General features: G+C 33.9%; 1 protein-coding gene across 1 annotated transcript in view; it reads right to left on the bottom strand.

Moving 5' to 3' along the window:
• LOC134853390 (serine-rich adhesin for platelets-like) overlaps positions 1–15608 on the bottom strand; it is a gene marked incomplete in the record, with an annotated part of 95142 nt that overhangs the window by 17653 nt on the left and 61881 nt on the right.

Genomic DNA, 15608 nt, shown 5'->3' with positions numbered 1-15608 from the left:
AATGAGATAAATAAAAAAGGGTTCGTTTTTTTCGCTCTGTTTATGTTACATTGTTACCCGCATTTTTCTTATAGTCTCATTATGTATACGTCGTTCAAACAATCGCCAACTTCTGTACCACTTACAATCCTTTTTATGATTTTCAAGTACTTCAAATAAAAAAAAATAATTAAGGACAGCCGGTCGCGGTGAATGTTGGTAGCACAGAATGTTCCGACCAATTTGAAAAATAAAAAGTTCTTTTTCCAATTTTCACATTTTTTTCTGCATAATTTGTAAATTTTTCAAACACTTGAATGGCAAAGGAAGCGCTAAAAAGCTTCCAAAACTAGTTAGTTCTCCTTTTAGTGAATTCATTTTTTTCGAGCCTAAAGGTCTATTTTTCATATATCGAACGTTACTCGATTGCGTTACTCGCTCGAAACTCAAAATTTTCGCTATTTTTGAAGGTCGTTCGAATCACGACTGAAAGAGCCTTAATATAATCTGTCATTCAACCCAGTCCGCTGATTAATTGTGGTAGCTGATTTTGCGTGAAAAACAAAAAAATAAAACACACTCAATACAAAGTTCCTCCCCATTTTCAATGGTGGAACAAAAAAAACTCATTTTTTTTCAAAAAACTAAATAACGCAACAAGGAGAGAATTTAGAAGACCGAAAAATCAGGTTGTCTATCCTCTCGGAGTCTAATCAGATTGAACTAGTATGTTATTTATATTAAAATGTTTATACTGCTGATAGTGCTTGATGAATAAATTCTTTGAAAAACTCTTCAGACGAAAGTCGAGTGCTCGAAAACAACATATGAGTCGAATTCAGTATTCATCTCCAAAAACCAAAAAAGGATAGCCGGTTACTGTTCAAGTAGCACATAATGTTCTGACCATAGTCTTAAAAATACAAAAATACTCGACCTTGATAAAAAAATAGGCCAATTGGAAAACACTCTTTGCAGAAAATGACTAGGAAAGCCAAAAAAAACTGTTGTTAAATTCAAAAATGTTCAAAACTTTGAAAAGTTGTTGAGAGTTTTGGAATTTTAGATTTTTTGATTCCCAAATTGGCGCTAAAAACTCCAAAAACTAACTTTACTCGAGTATAGAACTAAGTGTTCACGGCTTAAATTAAGCACAAAGAAGCTGGTGTAAGCCTGTTTAGCCTCAGAACAGCTTAAAAAACAGTTTCAAACTCGTTTTTTTTTTCGACACAGACTTTTTTCAAAATTATTTAATGTGGTTCGAATCACGACTAAAGGGGCTTTAATATGATATATCACTTGACTTATTCCGATAATTATTTGTTGTGCCTGATTTTGCGTTGAAAAAAAAACCACCTGAATACAAAGTTCCTCCACATTTTTCAAATGGTCGAACAAAAGAAATTTCGGGGCATTGAGTCCTTCATTGTGAATAGCCCCCATCTCAAAATTATCAAGAAAAGATATGAAAGGAGACAGACTAAAAGAAAACTAAGAAATACACTTGTATTCGAATGAAAAAACATGACAGACAGTCGGAAAAGAGTGATGAACGCAAGTGAACAGAAAAAAAACACTGACTTTGTTGACAAAAAATCTCTATTTTCGAAATTCAAAGAAAAAAAAGATTCCCTTTCTTTAAGCTCTTTGAACTTCTAGAACAGTTTATGACTAGCGCTTTTTTGATAACATAAACCTAACTAGAGAAAACTGGATCAATAGGTAAAGTTTTCATTCCGCTGGAAATCTACAAATAAAATTTCACTTTCGAAACTAAAAATCGTTCACGTTTTTATGCGCCATTTCCACGTTTGTATTTGGAGAGTGCTATTTACTTCACTTTCAACAGATGAATTTCAATTGAACTCAAAAAGTGCATATGTACCTTAGTGCATTCATAAATGCATCAATATACATGAATGCACATCTGTAGTTATTAGAGACTTTTAAGACCTAGTTAAGAGTCTTCACTACGTTAATTAACCTTAACAAAGAATCATGCATGGAATGTTAAATTGTACAAAAGAACATTTCAATACACCTAGATAGAAATGGGCCGGCTGGCGAGAGTAAGGAGGATGCCGAGATTGGTAAACTCCAACTGCATCGAGGATAGAATTGGAGTGATTAATTGCACCTGATAATTATAAAGATAACATCACTTAGCTGCCAAGTAACAAGCAGCAGCAGTTGAAACAAAACAAATTCATTTCCACTGCAATTGATAAGAGTTTAAAAGTAGATGATCTAAATTTGCTTGTTTGAGGGTTGTTGTGTTGTGGTGTCAATAAGAAAGTGGTTTGAACTACAATACTACACTAATATTGGTAGTATTATGGCCACAGAACAGAGACTGCGGTAAGTGAGTGAAGTATAAGTGAACAGAGTGATAGACAGATCAGATGTGAACAACAGTTGAACAAATTGCAATCAATCCATTTCACAACAGTTTCACAGTAGTCGTGGAGTGGTCACTAGTTTGAACAGATAAACTAACACAACAAACACCCACATTGGATACACCAGACCAGACCAGACCAGACATGACATGGAATACAGCACATTATTTGACCAATTCTCTCTGACACAAAACGACATGCGTGTTATTTCTTCTTCTTTTTTCCTTCTCTTTCCGGCTCTGCTCACACAGGTCTTATTACTCAACTGAGGATACTATGGTAATTTTGTCCATATGGACATCATCATCATCACCAATAAACGGGACAGTGAAGCAGCACATCAGTCTCATGGCAATGGAATGGTCGATCATTCACTAGCTAACGACACGTCTTCTCATGTTGTAGATTCCAAGGTCATTTCGGAGGGATTTGCAGAATAGAGTTACTGGGAAACAAAAACAGGAAAGAAAGACCTGAATACGTGGTAGATCACTTCGTTCGTTAAAACCGAGAAAAAAGGACGAACCAAACAAAGCCTTCGATTCGTTCAGTGACACCACTCAAACATTACAGAGAGCGAGAAATGAGTTTCAAATTTTTTGGGCAGTAAAACAGAAAATACTCAACATATTCCAATTGATTAATCATAAAAATCACCTGACCATAGAGGAGAAGTGGCATCACCAACAACGACACAATATAGCCATAATAAAAGCATATAAACGTATGCACTAAGTTTGTCAATGAAATTATTAGGAACAAAACAAACAGTTTTAAGCTGTGAATCAGCAATGGAAGTAACGTGACTGCAAGTGGCAAATAAATGAAACAACAACACTATCAAGTTAGTCATTTTACAACAGAAAAGCGGAATTAAAAAACCGCTAAAGTAAATATTAATAACTTCTCTCTACACTTTAAAATCTCAGAGCAAAAAGATATCAACAAAAACTGCGTTGGGATTTCATTGAAGTTTCTGTTATTTTATTAGAGTCGGAAACGAGACAAAATTTAAAAAAAAAAACATGCAAATAAAAAAATGCAAATGGAAAATGCAAATAAAAAGACTGAGAAATAAATAAAATGGAAAATGTATTTGGGCTTATTCAGTTTAATAGGAGGTTCTCAATATGTGGACAATCATTACATACCCTTTATGAAGGCCGCACCAGTGGCATTAGGGCTTTGTGTGCATTTGGGGCTGGTGATATGTATGCAGTAAGCGTAGTGATATAGTTGATGCAACTGCTGCTTGTTTAATTCATCTCTCTTCTTCTTATATGTCTAGCTGTGCTAGTGTGTAAATAACTGTGAACTGACTGGAAGTGAAATGTGCACATAGAACACAACATACAATATAAATTAGTGTTGAACTGGTGACACCACAATTGCAGTTGAGTTGACATTGAGAACAGATAGATTCATAAAGCATACCATCCATCATTCATTCAATCATTCATTACTTAACACTCTGTTTTTGTAATTTTGAAACAAAAACATGCCAAGACAAAAGAACTTGAAATTCCAATCGGAAGAAAGTTTATCAAGCGGTAACGAAGCCGAAAATACCTTAGCAGAAACCCTTTAAGCCGAAAAAAAATCAACAAGACTCAGACTTTAAAAAGTTAACACGCCCCCCTCTTCTTCAGAACATACACACACAAATACAAAATTTTTTCGCTCGTCGAAAGAAGCAATATGAGGCCACTAATCCGATTTAGTTTGTGCTCAAACCTATCAAGCCGAGAAAACACCGGATCTAGTGAGTATAAAAAATATGATTACCTTGAAACGACTCAAAATAAGGTCATTAAGCCGATAAACTATAAGCCGAATTCATTTGGGAAGAATGTTTTTAGGCAAAAAAAACAAAAAATACGAAGTCAAGAAATTACAAACAACAGTCGTAAATCAAAACACTAAGAGCAATTATACGATGTGGCAACTAGCCCCACAAAACATAAGCAGACAAATAATAAACCGACAATTGTTTTTGAAACTGAATAATTCCAGTTTGAACAAAAAAAAACAGGTCATCAAACTCAAGAACATTGCTGTCCCAGGCGTATTCGTTACCTCCAGTCTAAATTCGCCGCAGACACAACAAAATTTGAGTTCAATATGAACAGCACCTAAAATTATCATTTCTAACTTTGACCATTCTGTGAACAAAATTAGTTAAGGGAAAAAGTCTAGTACACGATTGCAATACCCGTGCTTATCGCAAGGAAAACAAAATAAAATCGATAAAAAGTTCTGAAAAAATTATGAAACATACACACGCAAACACTATTTTTGAGACGCAATATGAGGGCATTAAGCAGATATAAGAAAGGCTAAAAACTATCAAGCCGAAACAAAAAAATGAAGCCGTGAAGAATTTATTATTTATTTATTAAGATTTTAGCTACTTGTGCAATCCAAGGGCGAGCAAAAAAAGCATGTTTCCATTGCAATGAATCAAAATAAGGTCACTAAGCTGATTACAGCTGAGCCGAAATCAACTTTTTCAGCAAACAATTAGCTGAAAAATTAGCTGAAATTGTAGTTAATACAATTACAAACAAATCAATTAGAAGCAATTACAAACAAATAAATCAACTAAAAGCAATTAGAATGTCATTTGCCCACAGCAAAAAAGGCAATTCTATGATGTGGCAACTCAGCCGACAAAAAATGAAACAAATAATAGGCTGACAATTTTTTCTGATTATTTCCTGTTTGAAAAAAAAACAGGTCCTGTCAGATTCGAGCACAGGATCTTAGTCGTCCCAGCCGTAATCTTTACCTCCAGACCAAGTGTTCCGGAGACGCCAAGATTTTCGAATTCAATATGAACTGAGTGTAAATTTACCATTTCTTTTTTGACCATTCTGTGAACAAAATTATTTACGGAAAAAAGATTAGTGCCCGGTTGCAACACCCAGGTTAATTTTATACTCTCACTATCTTCACTCCCACTATTTCTCCTTGCACTACCACTAACACAAAATCATCAGCAGACCAGAACTTCAAACTAAAAATAAAGACGAAAACTGCATTCGCAAAGTACTGCGTTACCAAGGCAAAAAAAATCTCAAAAACGGATAGCCGGTTGCTGTGCAAGTAGCACAGAATGTTCCGACCACATAAAGATAGAAAACTTTTTTCTCCAAGTTCGTGCTTTTTTGCGTGTTGAAAAAAAACTACGAACGCGTAGAAAATTAGTGAATTAGGTATAAACGAGCAATTGTCTTCGAAAAATTTTCAAAATTGCACGCAAATTGCACGCAAATTTTCAAAAGTTTTTTTTAGCCAGAGAAGCGCTATATGAATTTTTGTTGCATTAAGTTTTTGGGATAAATTGCAAATTTTCACTCATATCGAACGCTACTCGATGGCTTTGTTCGCTCGAAAACGACGAAAAATCAAAAATTTCAAGCCGAAACCGGTTTTCTCGACACTGACAAGATTTTTTGGAAAAATTTTGAGGTAGCTTGAATCACAACTGAAAGGGATTTAATATGATATATCACTGTAACCAGTCCGATGATTAATTGTGGTTACTAATTTTGCAGGGAAAACAAAAACAAAAAAAAACTAAACACAGACGAAGCTTCGCTTCGCGAACACTTCCGAGAACACGATGGAAAGCAGCTGTAAAGAGCAATTTAGAAAATAAAAATGAGCCTCGAATGAGTAATATTTCGTCTACTCCGCATGTTCGAACCTGCGACCTAGAGATTAAGAGTCTCACACACTAACCACTCAGCCAAGGAAGCTTGATAGGCACCAGCCACAAATAAAGCAGAGAACAGATGCTATGCAATTTCCAATGCTGAAGTGAAATTTCCAAATAAGTGAACTCTTTTAATGAACACCTTTATTTGCGAGTTAGATTAGAAAAAAAAGATGGTTCGTAACAATACTCTCTAAGCTGATCGCAAGTCTAAACACCTGATTACTTCAAAAAAAAAAAAAAAAAATCATCGCGACCTATATAAGAGTCTGAAGGACAAGCATCTTCTCTTCAAACTGATACAATCAAACAATGAATGAGTGTGAGCAAATTTTCATCAAACCAATCTAAACAAGTAGCACAGAATGTTCCGACTACAGTCTTAGAAAAATGCAAATAAAAAAACTTTTTTTTCATATTAGTGTCGTTTTTTTTCTGCATGGTATGATAATAAGATCTGAACGAAAATAGAACTTACGCATAATTGACAGTCAGAGTTTAAAAAAGCCATTCGGAATATAGTTTTTGAAGAAAACTGACCGGCAAAACTAAGAATTGAAAAAAAAAAATTTAACCTTTGTTTACAAAATGGCGCTAAAAAACTCGAAAAACTACTTTTATTTAGGTTTTCACAGCGTAAAGTAAGCTAAAATAAACTATTGTAAGCCTAAACGATCACACCATATTTGTTCGAAATTAGACCAAACATTTCATACCGGTTTTTCTCGAAAGTTAGAAAAAAATTTGGAAAATTTTTAATGCCATTCGAATCACGATTGAAAGGGCTTTAATATGATATATCACTCGAACCATTCCTATTATTATTTGTGTTACCTGATTTTGCGTGGAAAACAAAAAGAAAAAAAACTAAAACACACCCGAGTACAAATTTCCTCCCCATTTTTCAAATGGTCCGAACAATAACTGAACAGGTTATTTGTTCAACATAGCTCTTTTTTTGCGACTAGAAGGCTGCATTTTTGCTTCTAGGATTTTCACGCGGTACCATTATTGCAGTTGAAATCGACCAAGCTGTGGTAGACCTGAAGCTAGAAACCAAGTGAGAGCTCGCCGTCACACATTATCATTTCCATGGCAGGGGATTGAATGCAAGATCAGACGCTCTCAAAGTGCACGCCATACCGCTATGCTAAGTTTCGCTGAGTCCGTTCAAAGACTTTTTTCAGACCTTGACAAATTTACACATTCAGTAAAACAGAATTTGTGTGGACTACGCACCGGTTGTGTGGAGTCTGTTCAGTCACGTGTCGGAACAAAAAAAACTAGCACACCCGAATACAAAATTCCAATCCATTTTCATTGGTCGCAACAACAGACTGTTCGTATATCAGGGTGAAGCCCTGAATGCTCCGACTGCACTATAAGGCTAACAGAAGTTTTCTGGTTGAAAAATTGACGAAGTAATCGGAAAAAGGAAAACTTTTTTTATTTTTTGTTAAATTTATCTCCCCACACGCCTATGTAAACAATGTATTTAGCAACTTGTGTCCTAATAAAACGAACAAAAGACTTACCTCAATTAAATTGGAAACCCAGTAATTTGCCGCTTACGCGTGTTACGGCAAATTAATTTGCCGCTTACCCATTAATTTGCCGCTTACGCGTAAATTATCCCTAATTTACCAACTTTGCAAATTCCCCCCCCCCCCCCCCCCCCCAACTTCGCAAAAAATGATCATCTTTTACAATTTTAATTCAGGAAAAAATATCTTTCAGATGATATAAAAAATCGGCCAAATTATAAAAAAAAAGTCGAAAAATGAAAGCCGAAAAATCCACCCCAAGCATAAATATTCCGCACTATCTTTGAAAGCCGGAACAAGACGATGGCAAACGGAGAAGAGAACGTTCTGGTGCGCGTCAACGGAACACGGCGTTCAAAACAAATTTATGAGACACCTACTACCTATTTAATGAACCTAGCTCAAATAAAAATCTACTTACATAGAGAAATCTACTTACATAGAGCAGAGAAAGAAGAGCGAAAATATATTTAGAATATTTTCCACTATAACTCTTCCTCTCTCATAATCCAGTGGGGAGAGAGAAGAAAAAAGAAACAATTATGGTTTGATTTTTTAAAATTTGTTAGTGAATGTGCAATTGAGCAAACACCAGTTAATTCTGAAGTGGAACGGAATAGACGAATAGAATAAAATAGAATAGAATAGCATCCCCCAAATACTATTTATAAAAGCAACCATCTTGCAATATGTTCGACTGCTACAGTCTTTCATCCTCTCTATCTGAACGGACACTAAAACTGCTAAGCTACATATCAATGAAGAGAATTACAGGAGCAAATAAATAGCAATTCAGTAAGGCTGTTACGATTTCTTTTTTAAAATCAATTATTAACCATCCATTTTCAATACCGTTAAATTCCTTCCATTCAGTTCAACTTCAAATTTTATTTCGGAGTTTTTGAGCTGCTTGGGAGCCAATGCATTTTGTTCCGACTTTCGATAGGAAAGTAACGGAATATTTGTGCTCGGGTGGGTTTTTTTTTCTTTTCAGACAAATTTCGACTTTTTAACTAGCCATTTTTGACGGAATTTTTTTTATATCATTCGAAAGCTATTGTTGTCCTGAGCTTAAATTTGAAAAGACATTTCACCTGTGATCATTTTTCGTTAAGTTATGAGGGGTTAAAGAGTGCCATTTCGGCCATTTTGACCAATTTAAGACAATTAACGCGCGATATAATTCGCGCTATGAACGCGTAAGCGGAGATTTAATCCATCTGTCTTAGAAATCGTTCCAAACTGGCTGAAAGAAGATTATTTGCCATAATTGATTTGTTACAAGGAGCGAAATCTATTGTTTTGTACTTAAAATGGCGTGGGGGGATGATTTTCATAGAAATAATTTTCAAATTTTAGAAAAAAAAAATGGTTTTCATTTTTTTAAACTTTCATTTAATTTTTTATGTTGTTTATGTTATTACTGCTCCATAAACAATAAAAGGCAGTCGGAACTTTCAGGGCTTCGCCCTGATACGAGCAGTCTTGTTTTATTTTGTTCTACATTTCCTACTTTTGCTCCGGACTTTTTTTGTTGATTTCGTTGTTTTTCTCCGCTCGCTGTTTCAAGACAATAAAAAAATACTACCAACAATTGTGTTAAATGATAAACAGACAAGTTCTGACTTTTACTTGACCTAATGATCTTATCAATAGTTCAAGTTATATCTTAACAAAAACTATACAGCCTTAAGGCTCTTTGATTTTCTAAAACAATTTATGATTGACACTTTTTTATATAAAATTAACCCGATTTGAGAAAACTGGATCAAATTGTTAACTATTTATTTCACTGGGTGATCCATTTCATTTTCTCGAAGTTGGATTCAACGTCAATCACGTTTTTCGTGATATTTACAGTTTTGCTTTTCGATGGTGGAGTATGTTTTCCTTTCAACAAAAAATCGCGAAATTTGAGCTTGAATACTTGAAGACTTTTTTTGAAAAAAAAAAACAAAAAAAAAATCATACCGACCTATATAAGAGTCTGAACTACGTTCATCGAATTTTAAAAAACCACTCCATTCATTTACTTTCAAGTAGTTTGCTTCAACTCAATTCAGTTGTTTAATTTTATCAAAATTAATAATGTCAGTTTTCGGCTTTTTCAGAGCCCTTAGAAGATTGAATCCCGGATGAGCTGAAAAAAATCTTTCAAGGCTAGCGCCTGAACATATTGCGACCAAATCCATAAAAGTAAAACAATAACCATAAAATTTTTCTCACAACTTATTTTCTCTACTTCTCATGAACTTTAAATTATCTCGCTGTTTAGATTTTTGGATTAGGCGCTGAATAATTATCCTCTTTTGTCTTAAGTAATAAGAAATGAGTAAGAAACATGTTATTACCAGAGGCGACGCTAGATCTAGATCTATCAATGCTATATCTAGAATGCCGAAAAAACTACATCTATCATAATGAATGAGGCTAGTGTTGAAACAAAAACTTGCCGAGACAATAGAATGGGAAACTAGCATAGGAAGATAATTTCCCAAGCGGTAACAAATACCTTGGCAGAAACCTTTTAAGCCGAAAAAAAAACAACAAGATTTAAGCCTTATGAAAATTTACCGTTATTCGCAACGCAAAACACACAAAAAACATTATTTGCATGTCAAAAGAAACAGAATGAGACAACTAAGCCAAAATAAAATAGCTCGAAACATAAGAAGCCCCCAAAAAAGATTAAAAAAGAAAAAAAAGTTAAGACTAATAAGACGTTACTAGAGCGTAACGCACCTCCGGTGCTTCAAATTTTCAACAACTCAAAAGAACCGCATTCGATGAAATTTACAACTGCATCCTTTGCGTGCACTATGACAGCACCCTTTTAACTACAAGGTTGGTGATTTCAAATTTTGTAAAGAAAAGTTTTATCGGTTTTTTTATTCAAATTTGGAAAAACCAAAAATATTTTGCGAAAGTTGTTTATAGATCAGATTATAATTAACTAAGAAATGTCATATCTCGGAAACTAAAAGCAATCGAGCAATAAAAGGCAGTCGGAACTTTCAGGGCTTCGCCCTGATACGAGCAGTCTTGTTTTATTTTGTTCTACATTTCCTATTTTTGCTCCGGACTTTTTTTTGTTGATTTCGTTGTTTTTCTCCGCTCGCTGTTTCACGACAATAAAAAAATACTACCAACAATTGTGTTAAATGATAAACAGACAAGTTCTGACTTTTACTTGACCTAATGATCTTATCAATAGTTCAAGTTATATCTTAACAAAAACTATACAGCCTTAAGGCTCTTTGATTTTCCAAAACAATTTATGATTGACACTTTTTTATATAAAATTAACCCGATTTGAGAAAACTGGATCAAATTGTTAACTATTTATTTCACTGGGTGATCCATTTCATTTTCTCGAAGTTGGATTCAACGTCAATCACGTTTTTCGTGATATTTACAGTTTTGCTTTTCGATGGTGGAGTATGTTTTCCTTTCAACAAAAAATCGCGAAATTTGCGCTTGAATACTTGAAGACTTTTTTTGAAAAAAAAACCAAAACAAAAATCATACCGACCTATATAAGAGTCTGAACTACGTTCATCGAATTTTAAAAAACCACTCCATTCATTTACTTTCAAGTAGTTGGCTTCAACTCAATTCAGTTGTTTAATTTTATCAAAATTAATAATGTCAGTTTTCGGCTTTTTCAGAGCCCTTAGAAGATTGAATCCCGGATGAGCTGAAAAAAATCTTTCAAGGCTAGCGCCTGAACATATTGCGACCAAATCCATAAAAGTAAAACAATAACCATAAAATTTTTCTCACTACTTATTTTCTCTACTTCTCATGAACTTTAAATTATCTCGCTGTTTAGATTTTTGGATTAGGCGCTGAATAATTATCCTCTTTTGTCTTAAGTAATAAGAAATGAGTAAGAAACATGTTATTACCAGAGGCGACGCTAGATCTAGATCTATCAATGCTATATCTAGAATGCCGAAAAAACTACATCTATCATAATGAATGAGGCTAGTGTTGAAACAAAAACTTGCCGAGACAATAGAATGGGAAACTAGCATAGGAAGATAATTTCCCAAGCGGTAACAAATACCTTGGCAGAAACCTTTTAAGCCGAAAAAAAAAACAACAAGATTTAAGCCTTATGAAAATTTACCGTTATTCGCAACGCAAAACACACAAAAAACATTATTTGCATGTCAAAAGAAACAGAATGAGACAACTAAGCCAAAATAAAATAGCTCGAAACATAAGAAGCCCCCAAAAAAGATTAAAAAAGAAAAAAAAGTTAAGACTAATAAGACGTTACTAGAGCGTAACGCACCTCCGGTGCTTCAAATTTTCAACAACTCAAAAGAACCGCATTCGATGAAAATTACAACTGCATCCTTTGCGTGCACTATGACAGCACCCTTTTAAGTACAAGGTTGGTGATTTCAAATTTTGTAAAGAAAAGTTTTATCGGTTTTTTTATTCAAATTTGGAAAAACCAAAAATATTTTGCGAAAGTTGTTTATAGATCAGATTATAATTAACTAAGAAATGTCATATCTCGGAAACTAAAAGCAATCGAGCAATAAAAGGCAGTCGGAACTTTCAGGGCTTCGCCCTGATACGAGCAGTCTTGTTTTATTTTGTTCTACATTTCCTATTTTTGCTCCGGACTTTTTTTTGTTGATTTCGTTGTTTTTCTCCGCTCGCTGTTTCACGACAATAAAAAAATACTACCAACAATTGTGTTAAATGATAAACAGACAAGTTCTGACTTTTACTTGACCTAATGATCTTATCAATAGTTCAAGTTATATCTTAACAAAAACTATACAGCCTTAAGGCTCTTTGATTTTCCAAAACAATTTATGATTGACACTTTTTTATATAAAATTAACCCGATTTGAGAAAACTGGATCAAATTGTTAACTATTTATTTCACTGGGTGATCCATTTCATTTTCTCGAAGTTGGATTCAACGTCAATCACGTTTTTCGTGATATTTACAGTTTTGCTTTTCGATGGTGGAGTATGTTTTCCTTTCAACAAAAAATCGCGAAATTTGAGCTTGAATACTTGAAGACTTTTTTTGAAAAAAAAAACAAAAAAAAAATCATACCGACCTATATAAGAGTCTGAACTACGTTCATCGAATTTTAAAAAACCACTCCATTCATTTACTTTCAAGTAGTTTGCTTCAACTCAATTCAGTTGTTTAATTTTATCAAAATTAATAATGTCAGTTTTCGGCTTTTTCAGAGCCCTTAGAAGATTGAATCCCGGATGAGCTGAAAAAAATCTTTCAAGGCTAGCGCCTGAACATATTGCGACCAAATCCATAAAAGTAAAACAATAACCATAAAATTTTTCTCACAACTTATTTTCTCTACTTCTCATGAACTTTAAATTATCTCGCTGTTTAGATTTTTGGATTAGGCGCTGAATAATTATCCTCTTTTGTCTTAAGTAATAAGAAATGAGTAAGAAACATGTTATTACCAGAGGCGACGCTAGATCTAGATCTATCAATGCTATATCTAGAATGCCGAAAAAACTACATCTATCATAATGAATGAGGCTAGTGTTGAAACAAAAACTTGCCGAGACAATAGAATGGGAAACTAGCATAGGAAGATAATTTCCCAAGCGGTAACAAATACCTTGGCAGAAACCTTTTAAGCCGAAAAAAAAACAACAAGATTTAAGCCTTATGAAAATTTACCGTTATTCGCAACGCAAAACACACAAAAAACATTATTTGCATGTCAAAAGAAACAGAATGAGACAACTAAGCCAAAATAAAATAGCTCGAAACATAAGAAGCCCCCAAAAAAGATTAAAAAAGAAAAAAAAGTTAAGACTAATAAGACGTTACTAGAGCGTAACGCACCTCCGGTGCTTCAAATTTTCAACAACTCAAAAGAACCGCATTCGATGAAATTTACAACTGCATCCTTTGCGTGCACTATGACAGCACCCTTTTAACTACAAGGTTGGTGATTTCAAATTTTGTAAAGAAAAGTTTTATCGGTTTTTTTATTCAAATTTGGAAAAACCAAAAATATTTTGCGAAAGTTGTTTATAGATCAGATTATAATTAACTAAGAAATGTCATATCTCGGAAACTAAAAGCAATCGAGCAATAAAAGGCAGTCGGAACTTTCAGGGCTTCGCCCTGATACGAGCAGTCTTGTTTTATTTTGTTCTACATTTCCTATTTTTGCTCCGGACTTTTTTTTGTTGATTTCGTTGTTTTTCTCCGCTCGCTGTTTCACGACAATAAAAAAATACTACCAACAATTGTGTTAAATGATAAACAGACAAGTTCTGACTTTTACTTGACCTAATGATCTTATCAATAGTTCAAGTTATATCTTAACAAAAACTATACAGCCTTAAGGCTCTTTGATTTTCCAAAACAATTTATGATTGACACTTTTTTATATAAAATTAACCCGATTTGAGAAAACTGGATCAAATTGTTAACTATTTATTTCACTGGGTGATCCATTTCATTTTCTCGAAGTTGGATTCAACGTCAATCACGTTTTTCGTGATATTTACAGTTTTGCTTTTCGATGGTGGAGTATGTTTTCCTTTCAACAAAAAATCGCGAAATTTGCGCTTGAATACTTGAAGACTTTTTTTGAAAAAAAAACCAAAACAAAAATCATACCGACCTATATAAGAGTCTGAACTACGTTCATCGAATTTTAAAAAACCACTCCATTCATTTACTTTCAAGTAGTTGGCTTCAACTCAATTCAGTTGTTTAATTTTATCAAAATTAATAATGTCAGTTTTCGGCTTTTTCAGAGCCCTTAGAAGATTGAATCCCGGATGAGCTGAAAAAAATCTTTCAAGGCTAGCGCCTGAACATATTGCGACCAAATCCATAAAAGTAAAACAATAACCATAAAATTTTTCTCACTACTTATTTTCTCTACTTCTCATGAACTTTAAATTATCTCGCTGTTTAGATTTTTGGATTAGGCGCTGAATAATTATCCTCTTTTGTCTTAAGTAATAAGAAATGAGTAAGAAACATGTTATTACCAGAGGCGACGCTAGATCTAGATCTATCAATGCTATATCTAGAATGCCGAAAAAACTACATCTATCATAATGAATGAGGCTAGTGTTGAAACAAAAACTTGCCGAGACAATAGAATGGGAAACTAGCATAGGAAGATAATTTCCCAAGCGGTAACAAATACCTTGGCAGAAACCTTTTAAGCCGAAAAAAACAACAACAAGATTTAAGCCTTATGAAAATTTACCGTTATTCGCAACGCAAAACACACAAAAAACATTATTTGCATGTCAAAAGAAACAGAATGAGACAACTAAGCCAAAATAAAATAGCTCGAAACATAAGAAGCCCCCAAAAAAGATTAAAAAAGAAAAAAAAGTTAAGACTAATAAGACGTTACTAGAGCGTAACGCACCTCCGGTGCTTCAAATTTTCAACAACTCAAAAGAACCGCATTCGATGAAAATTACAACTGCATCCTTTGCGTGCACTATGACAGCACCCTTTTAAGTACAAGGTTGGTGATTTCAAATTTTGTAAAGAAAAGTTTTATCGGTTTTTTTATTCAAATTTGGAAAAACCAAAAATATTTTGCGAAAGTTGTTTATAGATCAGATTATAATTAACTAAGAAATGTCATATCTCGGAAACTAAAAGCAATCGAGCAATCGCATTTGGACGCAAGATTTGCATATCTTGAGAATTCTCGGACATACCGCAACTACAGGGTTCGGAATTACAAACTGTGAAGAAAAAAAAAGTAAATTTAAAATTTCTGATAATTTTTTGAAAAATCACAAAAACGTCATATTTCAAAAACTACAAGGATTTGAGCAGTCACATTTGGAGGCAAAATTTACAACTCCTGAAAGTACTCCAACAGCCCCCCCCCCCCCCCCCTCCCCCAAAAAAAAGGGGTCGGAATTTCAAATTTTGAAAATTAAAAGGAAATTTAAGTTTTCTGAAGA

The sequence above is a fragment of the Symsagittifera roscoffensis genome, chromosome 8 (genome assembly GCF_963678635.1).
Source record: "Symsagittifera roscoffensis chromosome 8, txSymRosc1.1, whole genome shotgun sequence".
NCBI classification, from domain to species: Eukaryota; Metazoa; Xenacoelomorpha; order Acoela; family Convolutidae; genus Symsagittifera; species Symsagittifera roscoffensis.
This window is presented reverse-complemented; position numbering and strand designations above follow the sequence as displayed.